The sequence below is a fragment of the Harpia harpyja genome, chromosome 10 (assembly GCF_026419915.1).
Source record: "Harpia harpyja isolate bHarHar1 chromosome 10, bHarHar1 primary haplotype, whole genome shotgun sequence".
Classification (NCBI taxonomy): Eukaryota; Metazoa; Chordata; class Aves; order Accipitriformes; family Accipitridae; genus Harpia; species Harpia harpyja.
This window is the reverse complement of record NC_068949.1, coordinates 14,978,227-15,005,898: the sequence shown is the minus strand read 5'-3', so window position 1 is coordinate 15,005,898 and position 27,672 is coordinate 14,978,227. Positions and strand designations below refer to the sequence as shown.

Here is a 27,672-nt window from a genome sequence, read left to right as displayed (position 1 = left end):
CCGGCGACCGGAGGGGCGGCCGACGGCCGTTCCCCTCGGCGCGGTGACCATCTGCCGGGCCGCCCCGCGGGCCGTTTCCCCGCGCTGAGGGCCGATGAGCGCCGCCCCGCGCCGTCCCTGCCGCCCCGGGGCCGCGGCGTTGCTGCCGGGACCCCGGAGCTGCTGCCGCCCGGGGCTGGCTGGGCTGGGCCGGGCTCGGCGGGGGCGGTTGGCTTCTGTGGCAGGTGGGGCGCGCGGGCGCTCAGCGCTGACAGGAATCTCCCCGCTCTCCCCTCCCGCCGCGCCTCAGCCCTGAACAACTCCTCAGGGAGGGGTGAAAGCAAGCTGAACAACTTGTCAGGGACAGGCGAAAGGAAACGCGTCCAATAACATTTGTTTGGTTGTGTTAGTTTCTCGCTGCTGCTCTCTCTAGGTGCGATGCCGGCAATTGGGGGGATGTTACCCCCTAACCTGAGATGCCACTCGAGCCCGGGGGTGGGGGCGTCCTCACCAGCTGTAGCCCCACCTCGTCCTGAAAGTCGTCCCGGGCAGCTCTCCTCAGAGTTCCTCCGGCAGTTCAGGCTGCTGCCTTAAGTGTGAAAATTGAGATGCGCCAAATGCCTCAGATGTCCACGGCACGCTGAGGTGAGCGCCGAGCACCTGTGGGGTTTGAGGCTGTGGCCCCGGCACGGCACTGAGGGATGGGGCCATGCCACCCAGCGAGGCTGATGGCCGGCCCTGTGCCACGACAGCATAGTGCCAAGACCCACCAACAACCGTCAGAGCTGTGCCTGCAGCCCAGCGTGGACCTGCTGCTCCCCAGCGGCAGCGAGGCGGTGGGAGCTGGAGGCTTCCAGAAAGTTCCTGAGGCAGGTGAGCAGGCAGGGCTCTCACTGTCCCCATGGCAGCACTGGTGCTTGCAGGTGCTGGCCAGTGGTTTCTTCCCCTGGGTTTTGGGGAGAGGCGACAGCCCTATGCCAGCACACAAGGAGGAAGGGACTTTGCGCTACCATGCTTGCGCACCCTGCCAGGACACGTGGCCATTGCCCTGAGGAGGGCCTTGTGGTCAGCACTGCCTGCCAGGCTCACCCTGTGGCCTGAAAGGCTTAAAAAAGTCCAGGTGTTTCACTGCTTTTATTTGCTTTTAGTAACCACCAGAGGGTGACATGCTGAAATTTTAACTTTTTAACTACAGAAGTGAGGCGTTACATTCTTTAAAGGTCAGAACTCATGATATAATTCTGCAGGTAAAGAAGATGTTTTCTCTTGTGAGCTATTGATGAGCTAGCCACTCCTCTGCTGCTCTCTTGGGCTGTGTTTGGGGCATACTAGCCACAACTAGTTGTGAATTTCCTGTGGAAACCCTTTCCCTCATGGAAAAGCAATGATCTGGTAAAGCTGAAACTGTGGGAAAATAATTGTGAATTTTCCATTTTCTGATGTGGAAAAAAAAAAAAATTAATTTGAACATGGTTGATGCATCCAGTTTCACTAATGTTTACAGGAATATGTTTATTTAATTTACTCTTCTGTTTGGAAATTTACATTCATGTTTTCCTTAGGAGACCAGACAAAATGTGTAAAACAAGTTTCTAAATGTTAACATCCACATTCTGAAGGTGTGTGTTGTGTCTCCTCTCACCCAGAGGGAGATTGTGGTCCTCTGGGCTGCTGTGTCATGCATCTCCCTTCAACCCTGCCTACTGAGCCATTATCTCCTCCGTGGCAGCAGTGTTTGATGCCACACAATTTACTTCTTCCCACCATGCACTACACTGTCCTTTTCATCCCACTCACTGTCCTGTATGCCAGCTCATGATCTGCTTTCATTCTGTGCAAAGCCTGAGGCTGAGGCTTATGTGTATGCAGGAGTAGCCCATGGTAGGACCAGTATGACTGTGGAAAAGCTAGATGTGGAAAATTAAGTGTGAACAGTACTGATGGTTTGCTGTACGGTGGAAATTGCTGTAATTTGTAGATTTATAGATGTTGCTGATGTGAAACAGATCAGATTTTGAGTGACCAATGTTGAATACTTGTATTTCTGTAGATATTAGAAAAGAACTTGTGTGGTCATTTTGGGCATAATTGGCTACCCATAGTAGACAGCTATAAAAGCTACTTGGTGTTACATGTTAGCTGGGAACTTACCAACAAGTGGATCCATGCTTAATGACACGATCCATTCAGTTGCAGTTACTTCAATATTGAACACTGTTGTTCCTGTAGGTGTGAATTCTGCGTGAAAGGACATAAGCATCAAACTGCAAACTAAACGTGAAATAGACCCTGGGTCCTAGGGATGCACCAAGGCTGAGGAAGGCACGCTCTTCACCTCAATGAAAAGAAAACAATAAAATTAAAGTTGAAATGTTACTATTTGGGCCTTTAAAAAAGATTTTTTCATTGCATGTGTGCAAATGAAATGATAGGGTACTAAAAAAAAAAACCAGTTAGTAAGTAGCTTTGACTAGTGATCAGCATGCTTGTACCATTAAAGATCTTTGCATAAAACAGAAAATGGCCTAATTTAACACTGAAGCAACTAAGCAGGTGATGGCTGGAGCTTAAGCAATTAATAATTAAGAAGCAGGAGAGAGAAGACACTGCCTGAGAAGAAAACATGCTGTGTAATGTAGAAGTGACTGCTGAAGTGCATACACAGTGAAGATGTGACTTGGATACTTTGCTCCTGGGCAGCATTTTTTCAAAATACTGCTGTGTTGCAGATTTAAGACTCCAGTGGAATATAGATTAATAGAAAGGGATCACTCTTGCAACTGTGCTCCTTACTCAGGTTTCAAAGGTTAGGAAGTTTTTGACTTCTTAAGGAGTTTCACTGCCAAAAGCACTTTCTAATTTCTATGGTGTCGTGGTTTAACCCTAGCCACCAACTAAGCACCACACAGCTGCTCAGTCATTCCCCCACACCCAGTGGGATGGGGGAGAGAATCGGAAGGGAAAAGGTAAAACTTGTGGGTTGAGATAAGAACAGTTTAATAGAACAGAAAGGAAGAAACTAATAATGATAATAATAACAATAATAAAATGACAATACTAATAAAAGGATTGGAATATACAAAACAAGTGATGCACAATGCAATTGCTCACCACTTGCCGACCGATGTCCAGTTAGTTCCTGAGCAGCGATCTGCCCTGCCCTGCCCTGGCCAAGTCCCCCCAGTTTATATACTGGGCATGATGTCACATGGTATGGAATACCCCTCTGGCTAGTTTGGGTGAGCTGTCCTGGCTGTGTCCCCTCCCAACTTCATGTGCCCCTCCAGCCTTCTTGCTGGTTGGGCATGAGAAGCTGAGAAATCCTTGACTCAGTCTAAACACTACTTAGCAGCAGCTGAAAACATCAGTGTGTTATCAACATTCTTCTCATACTGAATCCAAGACATAACACTATACTAGCTACTAGAAAGAAAATTAACTTTATCCCAGCCAAAACCAGGACATATGGTTAGACAACAACTTAGATGGAATACACACCTTGTTTTGTGGTTTTTTTCCTGATCCTGTCCATTACACAGGGAATGAAAAGGGCTGTAAGTGGTTCCTTGCTAAAATCCAGGCATGCAGTTTCTATTTTAAAACTCAAGTGTATGTTTTTGTGCTACAATACTGCTGACTTTGCTCTAGCTATGCATAGTTCCTTGCCCTCTGCCCAAGCCATTTTTAACTCCACTCTTTTGTTTTAAAGAAAACTGAATTGGAGAAGAAACATGCTTCTAATTCAGTCTTTTTTTAACCTCAGTGGAGATGGAAATTGAAGCTGCTCTTGAGGGAAGAATAGTAGATGGACCAGAACTACTTAATATCAGAGTCATAATTCATGCTGCTTACATCTTATCATAGAAGTACAAATTGTACTGTTCTTGAAAGTTCAGTGCTTTTTTTCTCCCCGTTTAAAACAGGGATTCGATCTCTTCATTTTGCAAAAAGAACTTGGTGTCTTCATTGACTTCACAGTACAAACTCTTCAAGCAAAACCTGACTTCTCTAAGGACTATGAGGTAAATGTTAGCTTGATAGCAATAATTAAAAGAAGAGGTTTTGTTTCTGCTGAGTTACTTCTTTTCTTATGCTATATGTTTTTAGGTAATAAAACACTTTGTTACTAACTTTTTATATGTACTCACAAGTATAGGAAGGCTTGTGAGTAGGCTGCATTTGAGAAATTCATTTGCAGCTGAGACAAGTTCCTAATGATTATTTTTAATTGTTATGATGATGGGCTCATCCCAGTTATGCTGTGAACTTTAGATTGACCCTGCCCAGTGGCAGAATCCTTAATAGCCTAGTCAATTCAGGAGGAGTTTCTCTTCTAGAGAAAATTAGGAAGGTAAAAAAAGGGGGAGGTCATAATCTTGTGGATCCATGTGTGCTAACTGTACTGCTTCCAGCTGTTGTTCATTGCTCCCTGGCTATACTTTCTTGCCTTCTCAGCTTGTTTATCCATTGACAGCCAACTGAGCAGTCCCTGTACAACTCTAGTTCTGTTTCAGAAAAAAAAAGTCAGATTCACTGTGACTTCAACAAGGCCAACAGCTGATTTCGTTAACTCTGCCTGTCATAGCTAAGACGCTGGAGCTGCGCTCTTCTCCCTGTTTTTAGCTGACATTATGCCATCAAAATGTTGTTGTGTAAAACAAGCTGCACTGTGTTTGCAATGTTAGTGCTAACGTGGCTGGTCTAACACTTCCGTCTAATTACAATTTGCACATTGGAATTCTTTAAGCTGAAGAGAATTAGTAGGGTAAGCAGAGTTGCTCCTGACCTTGGAGCTAAAGGACATGGCTTTATCTTCCACCCAGCTCCAGAGCTGTCTTAGAGGCTTTCTTCACAGTAGAAGAGCATATGAGAGCCTTGTTAGGATAGTGGCTGTCAGCCTAGATGAATGTGTATGTGGCTGGGAGGAGTGTGGTGGCAGTGGAGATTGTGGTTGGCAGAGGAGTTGACACTGTGTGGACACCTCTGATAGAGGCAGTACAGTTTCTTAGCTGTTTTCTCACCTGGCTACAGAGATCCCCCAGAAAACTAAAAAGGCCTCTAGAGAAGATTATATTATTGACTGTGTTCTGATATCTGTACTTCAGCACTTCCTGAAAATTTGATGCAGTACAATATATGAGGCAAATAGTTCATCAGGCTTATAGCAGTCATCAAAGAGATTCCTTGGGAGTGGTAGGGAAGGGTAAGAGGTAAATACTTGCCCAGACAAGCTTTACAATTTCTTTTGTGACATGTAGTGTACAGCAGAAAGAGGAACCAGATGTTTTTCTGTGATAACCATAGTTTCTGAAATGAGAAACAGCAGGCAGGAAAATTCAGCCAATAAAAGACAGGAGTATCCAGCCACTGTAGTGAGCTTTTAAGCCTTTCAGTGTTATGTCTTCATAACTGAAGTGTTACCATGCATAGATGTTGTTTAGGAGAGATGTAACTCAAAGAATTTTCACTTTGATGACCTTTGATGACTGATGTTTTGCAACAGAGAATGCTGGAATAGGGAGCACTGACTTTGATTCTTTTCTGCTTATCTCAAAAATCTGCAAAAGCTTTACATTTTAAGTGACCCTCAAAATTGCAAGCATCTATTAGTATTAGGTTCCATAGCAGATTTGTTTCTCCTTTCCTAAGCCCCTTTGAATTTCCAGTGCATAATTTTTATAAATCCTTGGTCTGGATCTTCGTCAAAACTTAGTTGGGGAAGATGGTACGTGACCATAAACTGCACCTCTAAATGCAGTTATTAGGCTGAAAACAAATGCCTCAGTCCTCCCCCCCCACCTCCCTCCCAACCCAAAGAGGCAAAATCCAGCTTTTATGATTAAAATAAGTGACAATGCCTTTCTTCAAAGCAAAGTCACTGAGAAGTATCTGCAAACACACATTTCCTTTGGCATAAATACAGTGTGGCCTACAATTCACAGAGCAGTGGTAGCTGCCTGCGCGTGCGTCCTCGAGGGCTGGACAGCTCCTCGCTAGCTCACTTTGCTTCTCACCTTCCCCGTACAGACCTGCTCCTGGGGCACTCAGACAGATGGTCCCTAATGAGATCTATTGGAATAAGAACGGAGGTGGTGCAGATGTATTTTTGTGAGTTTCTCCCTCTCCTATCTTTCACCTCTTGTCTCTGAATTGCCAGCTCCAGAGCATAAAAACAAGTGATTGTTTTTGTAGGGAAAACAAGATACAGAAACGATGCTAAACGAACAAGCTCATTGGTAACCTGTTTGTTTGGAGCAGACATTGCAAGACTAATTGGCAAAGAAGCGTGAAGCAGAACTGGCTGGCAGGGAGCCCCATAATGCCCTGCACTATGGCCCTTTCTGCCTTGCTTGGAAGAAAACATGGTAACTCACATACACAGCCTTGAAATTAATGCTATTAGACACTCTTCTGAGAAAAAAAAAAAAAAAGAGGGATACAGCTTTCCACTTTGATTAATCCAATGCAAATCTGTTGTACAGACACCCCCTCCCATTGTGCCTCACATTTCCACATGCTCTTGAATAGAAATGAGCTCAAAACTGTTGGCAGCTTCAACTGTTCCAGAAATCTAGAAATCTAGGAAGATAGGAAGAGGCTGTGACAGCTTGGTCTGCTTTGTTTATTCAATTAACAGACCATCCGAGGAATGGAAGATTTATGAGAGATCAAAAAGGAGCTGTCACTGTCCTTGCTGTCCCCTGGTGGTTTTCAGGTTTTCAAAAGAACAAACCATCTACTCCTGGGGTGAGGGAAAGACCTTTTTCCATAACTGAAACACCCCTGCCACTGTTTGTCCAGGCCTGTCCTCCTCTTTCTCAGACCCATCCTAAGGCAGGTGGATATTCATGGAGATCTCTTCTCAAGTACAGATGTGTTATTACCACCCTACAAGGTGGACACCAGTCTTGCAGTGATTTATTTTTCATCTCTGCATTAAAACAGAAAAGCAAAGGATGAAGTGAAAAACCTTGGTCCTTCTCAATGGACTGGGAAGGGGTGGTGCTTTTCTTAGTGAACTTCCTGGTATTAATGGTTTTAGCTTGAGGAAATGATGTGTATGCTATTGCACTGTCTGTCTGCTCGATTATTCTCTAATACCATATGAACCCATTAATTGCATTGAGCTCGATTGTCTCAAAGACAGAGTTTTTGTAAATGCCATGGAAGCTGGTGGCTGAATAAAGGGGGGGAAATACCCCAATGGGTTCTCCCACAGAAGGCAATACTGACAGATTTCAGGTTGTCTGTGTTCTCTTTGTCATCAGCCAACTGTGCAGGCAGCACAGGTTTAGTCCTGCACTGGCTGTCCCTTCCTGTCGAGTTATCACAAAAAAAGATGGAGCAGCTGCTGCTGCTGCTAAGAATGAGGATAGTGGTGGTGGCCCCAAGCCCATAGGAAACATGTTCTTGATTCCACTATTCTTGTTTCTAAGGGAGCAATAACCTATTTTGGGCTACTTGATTTGAGAATTCAAAGTACCTTTAAATCAGCCATGCTAACAAATTGTATGTTTTCACTGTCTAACTCTCCAACACTCAGAGCCTTTGGAAATTTTAGTTTGGTGTTTGTTCCCCCCCCCCCCCCCAATTAATTTTTTTTTCTGTTGCGCATGGCTGTTGTATAAATAAGTCTTTAGTGCTTTCAATTAAAAAAAAATATAAGAATAACATGACTGAAATAAGAACCTTTGAAACACACTCCTAAATTAAAAGAAACCCCTGCAACAGGAGAAAATGCTAAAGAGTAAAAGGAAAATAATCAGATTAGGAGGTGAAATGTTGTTTCAGTGTTACTGCACTGAATATTAGTAGTGAGACTTGCAGAACCTATGTGTCATTGACAAACAGCATTTTTTTAAGGCAGAATTGTAGCAACCTCATAGACAAACTCCACATTTGCAACAAAGTGAGAAGAAATTATTTCAGGTCGAGGAAAAGGATCGCAGACCTTGCTATATGTGGGAGGGTTTCTGGCAGCAGAAAAATGGAGATTCTTTTACTTTCTGTATTCAGCAGAAGTGATAAGAAGTGGGTGTATCTGCTGGATTTCAGTCCATCCTCATTAGCTCTGCTCCCATTACAGTCTCTGAAATGCAGGGCTTGAGAGGAGGCAGTGTTGGTGTTTCCTATTGCCCTCTACAGGGTCTCAGAAGTAAAACAACAGCTTAAAAATAGGGAAATATGTTGTATTAAACATCAAGTAACAGCAATTTGCACACTATAAGAAAGCTGAAAAGATCTTAATAAGCATTATTTACTTCTGAACAATACACTGCTGCCTTTCAATGGCTAAGCTGGAAAATTTCATATGTGAGTAACTTATTGATTAAAACAGCTTTTAAATAACAACAAAACTCCACAGTGATCCTTGCTACTTTCTGTTATCACCGGCTGCATTGCAAACTCAGTGATAATCTGTGTTTTGTGAGGCTGGAACAGGCGGAGATTGCTAAGATTCACCTCTCTCTCCTGAAAACAGAGTTCTTGTTTTCATAACATTGCCATTTGAATCTACACAATTTTTGAGAAATCAGCATATTCTTATCTTTCAAACAGTACTTTTTAGTGTGAATTTAACTCCACTTCTGAAGAGCCAATAACATTTGAATGCATTCCAATTTCCATTGTAATTCATGCTTAGAAGTTTAGTCAGGCTGGAAATCTGCAGAATAGCTTGGGTTACATAAAAACAAACATTACAGCCCTGAATGGGAATCCCTTAAAATCAATGGGACGCTTTTTCTATTCACTTCCATAGATCTTGAGTCTTGACTGTTATTTGCTCTCTCTTTGGACAAAAGATTTCAGGCAACTACTTGCACGTTCACATTTGTGTAATGTTCAATTTGTTTCTGATGGGCAGTTATAAAGACAGGGCATGACCCTTCTTTTGGAATAGAGACTTATTATACAGTAGGAATGATGCTTCATATCAGGGAAAACTCTTTTACTCTGTAACCAACTTTGAATGAATTTTGAATTATCAAAACACTGGAGTTTATACATGTTTCAGCAAAGACTGGCCAGGGCTTAACAGCTGAAATTTCTACCCACATCAAGACTCAGTTTGTAAAGTACCTAGTGAGCAATAAATTCACCACCCCCCCATTTTGTACTAATGTCCTGTGTAAGCAAGCCCTGAATCTGCTGTAAATCATGTTGCTTATGAAGAGAGAGGTCAGAAAATAAAAGTGTATTAGAAAAATAAACGAATGCAAAGCTCTAAGCAGTATGATGAAATGTGATATGTCTGTTGGCACAGGACACTTTATTGCTAGATATTGCTGTAACACCAGAAGACCATTGAAAATCAACACTGAAATCAGATCTGATTCCTACCTATACGTTCTTTTACGTTTTGGACTTTAATAATATCTGGTCATTTTCAAAATGAAAAGTGATTGGTTGGTGGTTTTCTTAAGGCAGAGTTTTCCTTTCTCACATAGATGAGTAATTAAATTTGTGTGTGCTTGTTTTTAAATATCTCTGAGCAACTTTTTAATACTTTTTGTGTTTTGACAAAGGTACTCTTGGCATAGGGGCAAAAAGGACTAGTACACATCAAAATAACTATCTATCATGTTGCATCATTAAGAGAACAGGCTGATAAAATGTGTCAGTCTTACACTAGACAGTTATGTAGATAAATTGCTGTTGACCTATCACTTTCAGTGATCCATCCTTCTTTTAGGAAAATGGGTAGGTGCAATTTCTCTTTCAAGAAAGATTTATTGTCACGTAGATGAGGGGCGGGGAAAATGTGAACCAGTCTGTTGCTATTTATTCCCTTGCCAGTTTAAATCCTTAGGCCACTCTATATTGGCTTTGTTATACCTATTACTGCCAGATATTCATCACAGGATTTATTTTTCCATTGCAGTCTTCTTGAAACTGTGATAATGAATTTCTTTTACTACCTTAACGTCTTCAGAACACGCAAGTTTAGAACTTGCAAGTATGTAATTCAGGAGGATTTCGGAAGAGCAATTAAATTTGCAATTGTGTTTTGGAAGACAGGATCATTGTGTATCTTTTTCTTGTACTGTAATAAGTAAATCTGTGACACAAATCTTCATTTCCATGTCATAACTGTATAGAGTGACATTGGAGATATCATTTAAATCAAAGTAGTCTGTAATGCTGAAGTTCAAATCTAAGATGTCAGCTATGATGTCAGGCTCCTAGCATTTCTTTGACTATGCTGTGATAAATTAACATGTAGGCTGGATTCCTGAATCTACCCCAATTTTGTCTTTTTTAACTTTTAATGGTGGAATTGTCTATAGCTGCTAAACAATTATTTCTGTGGAATAAGTGACTCTGCAAGTTTTGTTATATTTTGTTCCTTTTATTGACACACTAGTTACTGAAGCTAGCATATAGTGAGAGCCACGCTTGGCTCCTGCCCTCATCTGTAATCAGGAAGATAATAAGGTACCTTTAAGTGCTCTGCTTTCTTTACCCCTCTTACAAGATGAAAGTGGATCAATAGAGAATTCTATGGCAAGCCAAGCTGGTTTTGTAATCATAATGGCTCGCAGTTGAATCAGGTAAAATTAATTCACTCTAATTGCTTGCTTATCTATTGTGGTTATTTTTAAGAATTCTGCTTCACAAAATATCTCTTCACATGAATACATTTTAAAGGAAGTATCACAAAGCATTTTGTAGCATAAAATGGGTTTCTTTGGCATGCGGGTGACAGCTGAATGCCATAGTGAAATATTCAATAATTGCACACAACTGGGGAAACCCTGGTGGTCCCACTGGGACCAATTACAAAGTTCGGGTCATTTGCAGGTGAGTGGCTAAGTAGTTAATTGGGCATGTACACTAATAGTAGGAGACCTCTGTCTCTTATAGGAGACTGAGTGCATAGAGTGGGCCTTGTTCCACTTGAATAGTTCCTCCATTAAAATGACTGTATTACCAATTGGACTTCTCTAAGCTTGTTTTCTCTTACATCAATATCCATTGTGTTTCCCTTGTCTTTTAATGACCTTACAATTGATCTATTCTCTCTTTGATCATGGTTAGCTGACCGGGGTTGGGGTTGGGGTTGGGGGGGGTGGGGTGGGCAGTGTTCCATTGCAGTCACCTACTTGTTGGTTTTGCTTGCTGATCAATTCCTTAGATTAATTGTTACTAATTTCCATGGATTTATTTTAAGTTAGGAGATCAGAAGCAGAGTTGAATGTCAAATCTTTACCAGTATTTAGGAGGAAGATGGAAAAAAGAAAAATCAAGTTGAGTTCATACAAGCTATAAAAGGCAAAATACAAACTGTGACCCTGAAGTAGGAAGAGATTTTATTTTAAAAAATTTTACCAACAGAAGTTGCCATTTCAGCTTTTATATTATTTTTGATGCTGCCAGATGAATTTGTTTCCCAGACTACTCAGAGATGCTGAATTAGTTCTGTTGAGCCTACAGAAAATTTAGACTTTAAGAGTAAGTTACTAAACTGATCATCCAGTTAATCACTCCAAAAGGTAGGTAATGATGTAGGTATTCAGTGTGTATTCATGGTGATTCACTTTGTAATTATAGCATCCTTAGGCTGAGGTACTGGAATACTTTTTTACCTGCAACCTTTTGTCATCTTTGCTTCTTTCACCTACCCTGGATACAATTTTAACTGACGTAGGGCATAATAATTCTTGAATAAAAAAACCTCTTAAAGTCTTTCTCTTGAAAACTAATTTACTTTAAGTTTTCATGTTGTTCTATTGCCTAAAATATTATGGGAGAGGGTCAATGGGAGTTGTTTGCAATAACTGAATAGCTTGCTGAGTTGTGATTTTCTAGGCTTGAATGACTGTGCAGCAGGTGTATTTCTGTAACACAATATTTTAACGCTGTTGAGTTAAATTAATAATTTGGATAGTTCATTCAATGTTTTTCTAGTAAGTGACTTGCAAGCATTCACAAATGTACAGGCTGTGCTAGAGGATGTTGCTTGGTTGGAGAGAAACACAGTTATGTTTCAAGGTAGGGGGGAAATTTTAATCCTTGTAGACCTAGTCATGAACCTGGATATGCCAGTCTAACTGACTTCAGTGAGTCTGGGCTGAACTCTGTCAACCAATTTAATTTTTAAACTTGAGACACAAAGGGATGAAAGGCTTCTTTGTGTTCCACACTGGGCACGCTGTGTGGATGATCCCACTTGAGATCTTTCAGGTTTTCAACCCCGCAACACCTGGTCACCATTTAGCCTTGTGCACTGATGCCACAGCCTTACTTAGTGAGTACTGTAAAGTAGGAAAGCTGAAAAGTAAGTACAATGATTTGGCCTTTTCCGATCTTTTATGATTCACCTCACCTGCCTCCTCTGTATTACTATTCTGAAATGCTCAGCAGAGCTGTGTGAATATGGCTAATACTCTATTCCAAACAGTTCACAGTTTCCTCTGATTCATGAGTGGAGATTTAAAACTATCCAATGAAACATTTCTCCCACTCACTCTTGGCTTCTGCTGATCCTTCAGAGTCAGTTTCCTGAATTCTAATGTACTTCCATGTGAGCTGGGGCAGCATAAGATGCATAAACATTCTGTTGTGAGTGCTTATGATTACCTTACAGAAGACAATGAATTTTATGTGTATTCTCCAGCATTCCTTAAAATGTGCTGATCAGCAAATATGCATGCCTGTAAGCCAGTTCAGCAGAACAATTGTGAAATAGAAACACAATAGAACACAAAGCAGACTTATTGTAGGATGGGCATTTTAGAGTTTTCAAAAGCATCTAGAGAATTTTGGAAAACAAATTCCATTGAGAGTCAAACGGATTTGTATGGTTAAATCCTTCAGCCATTTTGGAAGAACTTCTCCTAAATGAATAAATACAGGGAAACTGTAAAACAAATCAGTGTATTCACTCCCAAAGGAAGAAAACAAGTTCAAGAAATATATAGACTTCACATGACAGCAGGCAAAGCAACCTGAAAAATTACAGATGATGGAAGAAAAAAAAAAAGACTCCCAAGTTCTTTCTTATTTTTTTTTAAGTATATTTTTGCTGTTCATTTTTTTTTAAGAATACCTGTCCCAGCTGATGGCTAAAGGCTGGATTGACCTTAAGTGTAACTGCTGTGACTTCAGAGGTTCAAATTTCACTCCTGATGTTTTAGGGAAATAGATTTGGGGCTGGCTGGAGTATATAAACCTCCATTATCCTGCAGTGGATGTTGTCTCCTTCACTGCTGCCTTACATTTAAAGACTATATAACACTGTGTTATATCCAGCACAACCATATAAATTCCTTACTTGGGAAGATGATGTTTGCATAGGGTGGTGTTTGTCTGCAATCTGTGAAGTAGAGTCTAACTCAGATAATTTGTAGTCTGATATATACGTACCTTAAATAGGATGAAGCCCTAAAGCCCAGCGGAAGCCCAGTCAAATGACAGTTTGTGGTATGCACCAGATATATTTCTCGAAAGTACTTTCTGCTGAGATGACGTTTCTGTTACTGTGTTCAGTCCTGAAGAAATTATATGCTCATCACTCTGAGTTCAAATGCTGATGGCAGTGTAGGTATGCACATCCATCCTTTATATATTGTTACCAGAGTGCTGGTAATGCTTCCCCAGTTCAGATGGGTAAACCAATGGAAGTATATTGTACGTGTTCTTGGATTATTTTTAAAACAAAACAGCCATTTTTCTTGTTTGTATTCCAAGAAAGGTCTGAAGAAAACCTGCGATTTTAATGTGTATCATAGCTTCTCTTTCCATGCTTTCTGAACCCATACAATATGATTGCTTCATATGTTCAATTTTGTCTCAAATGCAAGGCGTTTAATTTGTTTTTAAATAAAGGGCAAGATTTCTAATGGATAAGGATGTAAGAGAAAAAAACAGTTAAAAAGATGAGAAATCAGGATAAACCTGTCATTCTCTCTGCATAGGCTGGTGAAAAGAAATGTTTGGACTTGTTTTTTGCCTTCTGCACAAACATTGCCCTTGTAGCTGTTGTGGTATATAACTAGATGATGGTTAGTTTTGTTGGAACCAAGTCCAGTCCAAATTATACTAAGAGTATACAGATGCCCAGGGTATTCTTTTTTGCATGGGGTGTGATGTGGCAGCATAGGAGATCAAAAAACTGATTATCATGACAGCTAACTATTTGCAAAGTTTGAGGGATATTCGTGCTCTTCTCTCTTTCTCACTGGTGTTTGAATTATTTCTGCCATATTTTGCTAGTAAGAGGGATTATTTTTTCTAGTGCTTTGATACATTTATAATTATTTAGACCATTTAATAGAAAAATAAATAAGCATACACCCCAATTAAATTAAATTAGCCCCCCCCCAGCAGTCTCTGAATCTTAAATATCTACAGAGCCAGTTGAAGAAACACTGTGAAACAGAAGACAGGTTCTTCCACCCTTCCAGTCAATAAGCTAGTAGAAGATATATCATTTGGAACAGACCACTCATTTTAACAACAACAACAACAACAACAACAACAACAACAACAACAAAGTACATTTTTTATAAATTAAAAATATCCTATTCCTTACCTCCAGAATAAATACAATCAATAGAATTGATTCCAAGGTCACCAAATCTAGCAGTGTACTGAATGGGAAGCTGTGACACTGTGCAGTCCTCCTGTACTGAAGAATAAAATACGGTGACAGAGATGGAACAGGGTTACCTTGGTACCTTCCCAGGCATTTACTGCTGAGTAAGCTATCCACCCCCTCTTTTTGAATTTTAAGACAGGATGCCTGGCTGTAAAACATGAAATAAGATAGGGTACCTGCTGTCAGAGTCCAGTAATAATGGGAAGAAAGGAATTTTTGAGGAAAAAATGATGAAAGGAGAGGGGAAAGGCACTTTTAACTCTTGAAATGGGGAAATTGTAACAAGGCAGTGAAGTTCTTTAAGGCAAGTTGTAGTTACATCAGCCTGGAACTGGGATGTTCTAAGGCCTGGAGTTTGTAGAAGTCTGTAGAAATTGCAGGCAACAGGAAGAATGGAGGAAAAAAAGCAGAGATGTATCATATCATCTATCTGAGGGAGAAAGCTGAGAAAAGATGAATGTTTTGAGTGAGAGAAACAGACTAGGACTGGGGAAGGATATTTTAGTCTCCTTAGTTCAGAGGGCTAATTTCATTCTGAGTGAGTGAATGAGGGACCAGAGGGAGGGCATGATGTTCTGGTTTGAGAGATTGGTTATGAACTTTTAGAAAGCAAAGAGACAACACGAACAGAAATGGTGTCACAGGGGGATTTAAAGAGAGAGAAAGGGGTTCAGATCATTTAAAGAATCACCTCCAATTGTATTTGCAATAGAAAAATGATTTAATAGAAATTTATATAAAAGTGTGACTTCATGGAATTCGATGGCGAGTTTCACTCTATTACTTAGTACATGGATGAAATGCACACAGGAAAATGAAGTTAGAATCAAACTAAACTTACATGTATAGGGACCCAAAATGTAATAGGGTAAAAAGGAATGTTACAAAGAGTTAATTTCTTGTGATTTGTGCAAAGATTGGGAATGTGGGAAAGGGTAAGGGAAACCCTCCTGTTGAGTCACGAGGTTCAGAGTAGACCCCCTTGCTTTCTAAACTCCTATCGGAGTCTAGGTGTGGCTGGATCGACTCCTAGTCCCAGACTTGGTCAACGGTTTATATCTAAGGGGATTATGAGTATAGTAGCAGCCTAAAATTCATTCACAGTTGAATAAAAATCACGACCAAAACTTAAGTATAAATTTGAAAGTAATAACTTATAATACACTTGCTATAATATACTTACTATAGACTATTCATGTTAGTACACACGTGTGCATAAAGACACTAAAAGATATACGTATGACAGAGTAAAAGAGAGTAAAAGAAAGTGAAAGAGAGAAAAAGAGGTATACCTGTTAAAAATTCCCCCCAAGATCAGTGAAAATATTCACATTGAATGCTTCAGCATCTTTCTCAACAGGTGAAGGGTCAAGCCTCAAGGAGCAGAGAGAATCAGTCCAGGTCATGTTGGCTTTTGGTGACAAACCTCTGATTTTTGCAAACAGGAAGGTCTGTGAGTTCTGAGAGGCATCCCACTTGGAGGGAGATGCTGGTCACAGCCCACTGCAGTCCAGGAAAGCTCAAAGGGCCTCACTTAGTACTACTGTTTATAGGTTCAGGAGATGATTGACTTTTGTCATCAACAAATTGCTGGAATCCCAGCTGCACTGGAAAGTTCCAAGACTGTCTGAGAATAACTTAAAACATAGATATGGGATGCTCCAAGATTGTCAGGGGAGGACTGTAACGTCTCAAGGTTGTTATGAGAACTGGCTGTAGGTTGTTATGAGAACATGGCTATCTCTACTCCCGTACCCCCACCTCCTCTGGGCAGCAGGAGTCCTTGAGACGCACAGCGTATCTCCCTGCCTTAGCTGTGTAAGAGTTTCTGGCACAGTCAAGGGTCGCTTAACTGCCTGACTCATTACACTTATGCTAAGGCCTACCAAGCCTTCCTGAGTTCATAAATCAGCCTGGAGAGGGGGAAAGAAATGCACCACCACAAATGGTCAGTTGGGAGAAGATAGCTTCTGTTTTGAGGTCTATGAGCTTCCCTTGTGACAGGGAGAAACAATATAGTAGTTTCTGTGCTAACTCAGAAGAAATGGAATTTCTAGTTTGGGAAAAATGAAAACTGGTCAGTGATTAAAGCCACAGGACTGAGCCACTTGACTGTCACAGAAGTACCTCTGTATGTGCTCCACAATTTTTATTCTATCTGAATTTTCACTATGCAAGAAAAAAGTTTCTTTAGGACCTGCAGAAGTATAAGTCTGTAAAGTCTCACTTTCCTACACTGAGACACTTATCAAGAGCAAGGAGACCAAGGGAAATGACTGATTTTGACATTATTGGGGACAGATACAGTTGAGGAGCAAAATGATGCATGTGCATGTGGCTGCCTAACTTCACTGTAGTACAAATTTAATATACAGCTTTTCACTGAGGAGATGGACAACTTTGAATTTGTGACAGGGAAAGGCTTAAAAATGTGTTCTGGACAATTAATTTGGTGGCACTGTATCTTGAAATGAGCTGTTTATCCATGTGACAGAGACAGCAGAGGCATTAGCAGTACAAATTACCCTGCCTGCATCTACCAGTATGCCCTTACATTACTGTAGAAAGTGAGAACCTCTCTGGAGGCATCAGAGCAGCGAGTCTTCAGTTCACTCTGCCATTGGCAACTTGTCTGAGACTGCCAGAAAGATGCTAACTAGTGCCAGCTGTTAGTCCTGAGAGGCTCTTCAGATCAGGCACCCTACAGCCAACATAAGGGGACTGCTTTATTTTCACAGTAGTAGTTCTCAGTATATTTTCATTCATGCAGAGGGGATAAAACTCCCTTAGTTATGCCAAGAAAAAAAGGTGCAAGGAGATATTTATCTAAAATTCAAATGGAAGATTATCTGAATTACCATCTGATAATGGAGGCACACAGAATTAAAGACAAAGGTACATGCCTGTGTACGTCAGACCTTTGACTTTCTAATCCTGCCCAATTGCTGCAGTCAGGATCATAGAGATTACTTCTGTGAGCTATTGCTCAGCAAAACCAAAACAGATCAGCCATGGTTTGTGGAATTAGATCAGCCCTGTCCTGAGGCATCAAGTGCAAAATACAAAGCTTCTGGCAAAAACAGAGAGAAATATAACCAGCTTGTCCTCCTTAAATCTAAGTGAGGAAAGTGCATCTGGTGTAGCCATAAAATAAGAAGTGACTCGTTTTAAAAGGAAAAAAAGCATCAATCTGTCATTCTGGAGCTATGTTTTTTGCAGTACAGAATTGCTGTAGGGATCACAGCAGTCAGGGATAGAGAAAGACTATTAATTGAGTCCATTCCCCTGCACTCATGGACATAATCCCCTGATGCAAATACATGGTTTATTAAGGTTGCAGTGTACTTGCTATGGGAATCAGACCTCTAATAACATCATCTCTGAGGAAAATGCTTTAGAATTGTGCTGTGGATGGTTGTGCACCAATGCTATACACTGGTAAAAGGAATAGACCATGGAAGTGAACACAGAGCAGTAAGAAAGGCTGTTTAAAAGAAACCATGAATGTTCAGGTTGTCTGCAGGCATTAAGTGCTTTTCAGAGAGGTCAGTATTTGATGAGAAAACTGAGATATGTTGGCTTGACACATGCTTAAATTCTCCCAGCAGATCTTGAATTTCAGATCCCATCCTAGTACACTTCAGCCCAGAGGGGAAAGCGGTGTTAAATGCCACAGAAATTCTGAAGGCCAAGTGTGAGAAGAAGATAAAAAATTCTGGTGCTATTGGAATCTCCATCAAATAGCTAAATAAAAGATCAAAAGAATAGTTCTAGCAGCCCAGACTGAAGGCAGAGAAGAAACTTATAGAGCTGAGTACCTTTATTGTATTTATTATGGAACATAATTCAGTAAAGTCTTTTGCCAAGTTCTCAGTCCTTCTCTCTTCTCTGTGGGATGTGGCTTTTGGTCTACAGCTTAGCTGCTAACAGCAGATTTGGAAACACAGCCATGTTGTACAGATATCTGTGGTTGTATCTGGCCCAGAATTTCCTTCCTCCTCCCCCTACTCTACGCTTTTGCAGCTGCTGTGACTGCCTCACCTATACTAGTAGACATAACGGTAGGAATACTAGTGACGGGTTTAAGCCACTGTGTTTGTATTGTATATTGCAGTGCATGTTGAGGGCCTAAGATCCAAAACTTGGAGACAGCACAACTGCATGAATATTTAACTTGCATCACAGAGTGAGCTTTTGTGATACATGTCTCATTTTTTAACTGAGCTGATGTTTTTTATCACAAGAAATTCAGTTCATCACAATAAAATTAATTCATCCTTCACTTACCTGCCAGATCCTCAGGGCTGCTTTGCTTTTTTTCTTTTGTAGGAGATGATGTCTTCACAAAGGCACGTGAAATGCAGCTGAGAATATTATTTTTGTTTACTACCTCTTGCTTTACAAGCTCAATGTAGCATAGGACAATACAGAAGAGAAGCCCTGAAATCAGGGCTATTGGTTTTCCTAGGATTTTGGTTGAGGTTTCTGGAAACTGTAACTTGCTCTGGGTTTCAGTTTGACTGGCTGCCAGGGTCCATAATCCAGGGAATAAAGCCCTAACCCTCAGAAAACAGCTCCTGGTGAGGGTGTTAAGTTTGTCACTCAAAAATCAAGTCACTTAATTGCTAATGATTTTTTAAAATATTAGTCTTTCGTTTAAAGCCTGCTGCTAATTGCTCATCCATGCATATACACACAGTGCTAGAAATTTTGGATCTGAAATAGTATCACTTTAAAGCTTTGATGTTCACCTTTTAGAAAGTTAGTTACAGTTGTTTTTCCTCTTCCTAAAATAAATGTGAGAGGAAACATCAAATTAATCATAGATACAAAGGCTGCCTGTAGCAAGGTAGCTTATTAAGCTTCCTTTTTCCAAGCTCTGTGTTCCTTTCAGAATTTTAATCTCCATCATATTTTTTTTTTTGGTTGGAGCATGTGTAGTATTCTGCAACAATGAAATGCTTTGCTGGGTCATTTATCATCCTTTGCCTTGAGGGAAGTCTATACAATTATCTTTGTGCTTGTGTTACACTCTAAAATTTTATAATCCAGGTGTCTGCGGGTTTCTGCAACTTGTGCAGTGGAAGACGCACATTAGAGAAAATGCTTCTGAAAGCCCATCCTTGGAAGTTACATAGTTATATCCCCTTACACAAAGTAAGCTTTATTTTCCCATTGCAGTTCTCTGGCTTACAGCACCACCTACAAGTTACTTTCAAATTGCAGATGCAGGCTGATGATCTTTGCATGTTTGTGTACCTTATTCCATGATGTAGCTGCAGTTGCCCACTATTCCACAGCCTCATGAGAACATCAGTGACTTCAGCCATAGCAATTTGCTGCTATTAAGGATACCATGGCTCAGCAATTTTGTCTGCATCTCGGGAACCACTGAACTTCATCCAATTCTAAAGGTCAATACAAGTCCCTGCAACCCATTTATTCCTCAGCTTTGGATTTTAATTAATGGGGGAGGAGAAGGAGCCATGGAAGGGAGTCTTTGTTTGCACTAAGGATGGTCCATATGCCAAAACTTGGTAAACTAGTGTAAAAGGCAGTGGTGGAAGATCAGGTCCAAAGACGGTCATTATGAGCAACCAAAAGCAACCTTATTGTTCCTTTATCAGGTGGAGCTTCATGCTAAACCATTGGGCTTTTTTACTTCTACCTCAAACTCTTGTCAATTTAACAAGTTTGAGTACTTTGGTTTTGTGAGAGTGAAATTAGTAGCACTCTGACAGAGGGATAACTGAGTTGCACACCCCAAGTATCAGTAAAGTATTGCAATGGCTGTAGTAGAATTTTTTCTTCCCTGTCTTTCTCAGAGCACAGTATTCCTCATGTACTTTTATGGCACTATGTGCAGTTCAGGAAATGTTTATCTGTAGCTCTGCTGTCAGTTAATCCCTCTCCCCAGTGTAGCTGACAAACTTTTACTCTGGTGGAAATTGTGATGATACCCTTTATTCTTTCATTTCTGTTAAAAAAAAAAAAGATGTTATTTGTACTCACAAAAATGAAAGGCACTTACCAATATGGATGCACTCTACAGCTATTGGAACAGCTCACACACTGCTACTGCAGCTGCTGTAACAATAGAAAATGAAGCCTGGGTTCATACAAGTTCTTCTTGCTGTTGTTAAGCAGAAGAGGGAGGAGATTATTCTGTTCCATTTGAGGAAAATATTGTTTAAATTGAAAAAATTTCGGTAGGCCCCTTAGTTAAGCCTGTGTTTACTAATTTATCCAATCTGAGTGTTAATTATGGCTTTTTTGATGTATGTTCATCTAAAACTTCTTCCACAGTATCCATAATGCAATCCCATTCAAATTCTCACTGGTTTGATTTGGGTGACAAGGCTATGAGACAGAGAAAACACCTGGTGTGAATATTCGCAGAAAAGCATAGGAAAAATAAATAATAATAATAAAAAAGCATTCCTTGGAAGAGACCACATAATCTTTCAATGTAAAAGGAACCATTAATTTCCCAAGTGCATTACTGTTAGCAGGGGGTAGCTTATCAAAAGGATTTTTCTGCACCAGAGCAGTCCTAATTCATCACACAGACATGAACTTCCTGACAGAGTTACTGACTCCTACTGGTAAACTTTGAAAAGCATATTGTTGAGCTGCAATTTTGCAGTCACTTTATTTCTCCTTCCCTCACTTCATTTTTTTAATTGCCAAATACTTTTGCATGTGGACAGGATTCAGTATTTGAGACTTCATAGTCTCCTGCTGCTTCTTCCCTGAGTGAAGTTATAATCAATTCGTGACATCAGAGATGGCTGTTGTAGAGGTGGTTATGTCATAAGAGTGCGGTTTCAGGTGGGGACAATAAGCAGTGGGAGCAGAAGAAATGTCAAGTAATTATACACATTTCATATTAGCTACTGTAGTAATACAACCAAAACCCACACCACCTATTTTCGGCAAAGAGGCAAGATTATTTCTAAACTGAGAATAGCACAAAAGTTTTGCATATCATGTCAGGTGCTCTGCTGGATTCTGTTAATTTGACAACCAGATTACCAACTGGTAGAAAAAAAAGGATTTGTTTTAGTAGTGTGTATCACCGATTTTACTGAGCTTTTTATTATATGTTACATGTAAAAGAGAGGTAGATTTTTGCAACATAGTAACGGACGACAACTCTAGTCCAATAATTTTAACCAAATCTGTTACCTGAGAACAGTGCTTTAGATGTATGAGGGAACAGCTGTAATAATTACTTAATTCTTTCTTTTAACAGGATACCTTGGTGTCATGCAGAAAAGAGGGAAGGCCAAATGATAGCAGAATACCAGATGTGGAAGCTTTAATTACAAGGAAATCAAACAAGGGCTTTAATTTTCAGGTTTAAGATGCTGGCAAAGCTTTCTGCAGAGCCTCTGCTGATTCAGTCATGTCAGGAGGAAGTCTTGTGCTGTCCTTGCACACATGACAGTTTGCTTGAACAGAACATGTTTTTCTGCCAAGACACCCTCCTTTCCTCCCCCCTCTCCTTATTCATTTCAAGAAGAGCAATGGAAGTAGTACTCTGAGACCTCATTTAGCTCAGCATCTTCTCTGTCCAATTAGCAAATATCCTGCATCACTGACTTTAAGAATTAATGTCACCATAGTCCTCTAACTAGTTACAACATATCGACTCCATCTTGAACAGTATTAATTTCCAGTTATCAGGGAATGATTTATGGAAATGCTAACAAGAAAGTTTTGCTTAACTCTTCTCCAACTGCTCTTTAAATGAGGGCTCAGTGTTGCAGGTTTTGTCCCACCTGATCCCATCTTATTGCTGATATTGATCTACTCATATTGCTTAAACTGAATTACCGCTTGTGCACCTTGCATGGACATTGTGTTCCCAGCAGAGTTCTTGAGTTGGTTCCTTAGCCTGAATTTGGGTGCATAGACCTGATCATAGCAGCTGGGAGCCTTCTTTTGCAGGCCACCAAGCACCTCTGTCCCCTCCTGCAAAGGTAATAAATACTTCAGCAGATAAGAACAACATCCACTGAAGCCTCCTTCCTTCATTCCTTCATTCTCTGGGAAGAGTTAAGCTTGCAGGGAAGGTGGACTTCTGAATCTTGTCAGTCACTGACATGTCTGTGTCACTCCACGGGCCCTTATGCTACTTCCTATGAATCTTCTGATAAATCCATCCTTCCAGTTGGCACTTTGTGTACTCTTCTAGAGAAACTATACATACCAATTACAAATACCTTCTCCTAATATTTCCTTTTTTAGTCTTAACCTAGCAAGGGTTTAGCCCCTTGGGAGCTCAGAGCAATAGCCAACTTTACCACCTGATACAATGGCTAGGATCAGACCACTGATCCTGATTTCACAGTCCCCCCACAGTCAGCCCATAGCAAAGTAGAGTTTTAGGATACAGCAGGTCTGGGCTCAACATAACCAAAGGAACCGTCTTAATTCAAGTTCTGGTACTGAATGGGGGTGAGATTTCTTTTCAGTATTCCCTAGAGGTCCACACCCTAAAAATTCCAAAATATTTCTCTTGGTACCCACCTCCTGTGCAGTCACTGTAGAGTCATTTGGGAACTTGTGAATTCCAGTCAATCCCAAGTTATCTAAAAGTTAATTTTTTGTGTTTTGTTGAATCTATGCTTAGTCTTTAACCTGTGAGGGAGAAGGAAAAAAGAGAAGAGTAAGTGTGAACACAAACCAACACAAAGAAGTAAATAACCCCTCCCTAGTGTATTGGGACTTCATAATCTAATTAGCTGGCAAGTTCCCCTCAACTTCTTAATGATACAGGATTAAATATCCTGGCCAGTGACAGAGAAAGGAGATCACAGCTGCCTTCTAATAAATAGGGCTGCCACTCCCTATGGGACCTGCAGTGGGTAACTCCATCAAAGAGGGTAATTCAGACTTGCATTGTGTCTTCTAGATTTTATATTATGAAGCTCTTTATCATGAAGACCATTTATTTCCTGGCCAAGCAAGGGTCAGGTGGATAAATGATTGGTCATATGCTGCACATCCAGAGCTTAAAAATATGTGAAATTGGGAAAAGTAGAGATACTCTTCATGAGGGAAGGGAGAGAGAGTGCTAATTGCATTTACATTCATCACTTCAGGAATGTGAGTTGTTGATAAGGTGTTGATAGCTAAGATAACAAGCTGCATCCCCATGTAGCATCCTATTTCTACTTGTTGCCCTGCTTCCTAAAGCATTTATATAGTGCATCCCTGAAGCAGGGTTTCTTTCTTGACCTGCTGTTTGTTTGTATGAAAAAGGTAAGGGCAAGTATAGTATTAAAGCTGTTTCCTCCACTTTAATAAAATATCAAATTTCTGCTAAGGGCAGTAGCATTGTTAGCACAGGCTGTATCCTAGACTTGCTTTGCTATTGTTTGGGGTGTCTGATGCCAAGATGCGCTCCATGTGGGATCCCTTAGGGCAGAGTTCCTGTATTTGAGCCCCTCATGAGATATACGCAAAGGCTTCAGACTTCCTTTGAAACATCTCAATATTGTCTTTAGTGTGAGTGGCACCTGCTGCTGTTAATTAATGTGGGTTAAACCTTGTTTGCTAAGTAGAGACATCAGTGTGAAGAAGTCTTGCTGCAGGAATTACTAGGTAATGTACTTTTGTTTTATTGCTGCTGTTTGAGGGGAAAAGGATGCCTGACCTGTTCCCCTAAGAAAAGAAACAGCATGTTAAGCTTGAAATTATCAAGGTTTATTTAGTGTATTCACCTTTCACCTATGCCAATCTCTGGTATAAAGGGGCCTGGTTCTTACTTTGAGGAATGTTTTATCTTGTAAAGAAAGTCCAGCATTGATCAAAGCTTCAGGTGGGTTTCAGTTACAACCTTTTGTTAATTGTACTCAGTCTGGGAGGATGGGGCGATTGGGATTGCTGTCCAGGCTTGAAAATCCAAATGAGAATTTCTTAAACCGTTCTGGGGAAAATCTGTAATGGTTCCTCAGCTTGGAATGGGACCCAGTACATGTAGGAACTCTGTACTGCTTTAGTTAAATTCGTAAAATGCTTGTTTACATTGATAAATATATTTTTTAGGTAATAGCTGGTCAACTTGTATCTGGACTATTGGGGTATCCATTTTGTCTTTCATTCTGTTTTTTACATCTCCTATATTAAAAAAGCACTATGTTATACCAATGTGAAATGAGCTCTTCACTGCACGGATTATAAGATGTTAAAGAGTGAATGTAGTGTCTGATTCTGCCCTTTTGAATGTTCTTTACAGCAGTCTTCAGGTTCACAATTATGTTATAATAAATACTTTTTTTTTTAATTTGTTTAAAAGAATTATGCTGTCATGTACAAAGTGTGGCAGTAGAACAGACAATGAAAAAGAATAGGCGCTTTTTTTTTCATGTTCAGCTCTCTTTCATGGTGTATTTGTGTGCCTATGTACAAGCTTAATAATGCCTTAACCTAGGTTTTTTGCATTCACTGTGAAATAAGTTCATAGAGGCTCATGATAGCAACCTCTATTTTTGAATCAGAGGGGGAGGGGGAAACACACCTTGAAAATGCAGCTTTAGACAGTCAAATACTAGATTCTCTGGAGTTATACAGACAAACCCTGTTTAGCTTTTCCCAATGTGTGTGACTATTTCAACAAATATAAGCATATAAAATAATCACTGACTATTTGAGACACCTGACCAGATTAAAATAACTTCCAAGTTGCATTGTCGCACTGTGAGCACAGTTGAAATGTTACCTGAGTGTAGTAGGGAGAAGAAACCTGGAATACAAGATCAATTCAAAATTCTTTGGTGACGTGTATTTCTTTACCTCAGGAACAAGAGGTCTAGTTTTGAACTTTAGCCATAGAGTGCATTGAGGACACTGAGAAAGGTAAAAATGTAGCACCTTCATAGCTGGCAGATCTGCTTTTGTGAGAGATGATAAATACAGATATTTCAGTTCTGCAGTACAGACAGCAGGAGCAAATAGCTGCTGGAGAGCAAAAAAGATTCTCCTTGGCTCTCTGTACAATCAATGGGTCTGTTATCGAAGGGCCCTTTGCCACAGGACTGACTAGAGAACGGTATGTACTGTAATGAACTGCAGGGAGCCACATCTGCAGATAATCAATTATAATGAGGGAGTATAACTTAATTTTTGAGACCTTGGGTTGAATTTGCAGGGCCAGAGCTAAGAAAAAAAGCTTTTCTTTGCTTATAAACCAGACAAACCTGGTCAGTAAAACAGTGAGACAGAATAAATGTGTAATCACACAATGTTTTACTGAGTGACTTTTCAGAGTAGAACACCACCTCACGTTCACTTTTGACATTTATTTATCTCTGAGGGACCCTACAAAAATTGAGAGAATTAAAAAAAAAAAAAAAAGGAAAAAAGTCTCTCGGAGTTCTCAGATGAGGTAATTTTCCACAAGATTGCAGAAGTAAGAACAGAAATTGACCTCCAGGTGTTCAAAAGCAGTAGTCAAAGCTGTTTTACTTAAGCAGTGGAGTTTACTAAAGTTAACTCTTGTATGGTGTTATCACAGATCAGTTTTGTCAGAGTGGTAATGTGACACAGACCATTGAAAAACTGCTGCCAACAGAATGCAGCTCATTCTGAGCCTTATTTTCCTATCACAGGATGGTTGAATTTGTATCCTAGGTTGAATAATAACATACTCAAACCTCTGAAATTAATGAAATAGCTCCTAAAAGTATAATTCTTCTCCTTTAGTCTCCATGCAGATTACTGGGATATACTCAGCAGCTGCTCTTCATGTGAACAACTACATCCATATAACTTTTTTTGCCTCTACTCCTGAATGCAGATGATGATGACTAAAACCCCTTCTGAACAGCCCATATGTATGGGAAAAGTGTTGCTGAGTTAAGTCTTCAAATGAGTCCCAAATATGCCATGAAGGTCTAAACCATTCTGTTGATTTCATGGGTTTTTTGGTCAAAGTCTCACTGAAAAAGTGCATCTCTGGAATAAGAAATTTGGGACAGCTTAGAAAAATATAAATTTGCAATAGTGGGTGGCCCCCTTCCTTCCTTCTGTCATTAAAAAGAGCTGCCACTTAGAAAAAGTAATTTTATACTGGACATCAATGAACATAAAATAGTGCCCGTCAAATAGCTCTCTAAACTTACAATGTGCAAGAGACAGCCAGAAGGATACTATGCTGAATGCTGGTATAGATCTAGTCTCTCAGGAAGTTAATTTAATAAATTCTCCAAAACTTTTTTTTTTTTAGTAAGGTTGAGATAATTGCTAATCAGGCTTTAAAATGTGCAATAATGAAAAAGTAATCTAGCTTTTCTTTCCTTGCTCCTCCTTTTTCCCTGCAGGAGGGAAGAAATCTTCCTTATTTCAGAAGCTGCTAAAACCACCAATTCAGGATTTGTACCTGCAGACTCTGGGAAGTACATGTGAATTGTTAAATTTTCATCCTCTTAAGGCTGATCGACAGTAATTTTCTCAGCTCCTGAGCACAGGCTGAAACAGAAAACAGATTGGGCAGATGTTATGCAGTACTTTGTGTAGATATTCTCAATTTGAGACCCACAGCGCTGATGAAAATGTCTTGAAGAGATGCACTGTCCTGAAGTAAGTGTTATACGGAGGCCAAATGCCATCCCAATTATGGCTAACTTAGTCACAGAATTACCTGGATTTGAGGTTTTCCTTGAACTGAGAATATGAATCACTCTTGATTATTTGAGTGTTTTTCTGTTTGAATTATGGGGGATTGAGGTATGGGATAGGGTCTGAAGAAAGAACAATGGCATCTTTGCATGTAATGTGAAGATTAATTATTTCACCTCCTGGCTCTGAAGAGTCATCTGATGAAATAACTGGTAGCACCATAAAAGCCCATCCCTGTTATAAATATTTACATAAGAGGACCCATAGGTACCTGGACTGTCACACTTGAAATCCACTGTTACAATTTCCCACCCTCCAGCTGGAGCAAACACACAATTTTTTTTTTCTGGACCCCTCTTTTAGCTGAGGCATGAAGCTTTTTTTAAATTAAACCAAAAAATGTATTTATCATTATGAATTACACTCAACAAAATTTTTTTGATTGTTTAAATAAAATTGGATCT

At 40.2% G+C, this 27,672-nt stretch overlaps 1 long non-coding RNA gene across 1 annotated transcript; it reads left to right on the top strand.

Moving 5' to 3' along the window:
• Nucleotides 1–177: 177 nt before the first annotated feature.
• On the top strand, nt 178–27,672 carry LOC128146906 (uncharacterized). Its single transcript, XR_008236884.1, has 4 exons — nt 178–852; nt 3,903–4,001; nt 26,305–26,482; nt 26,911–27,672. It is a non-coding gene; the product is annotated as an uncharacterized LOC128146906 (long non-coding RNA).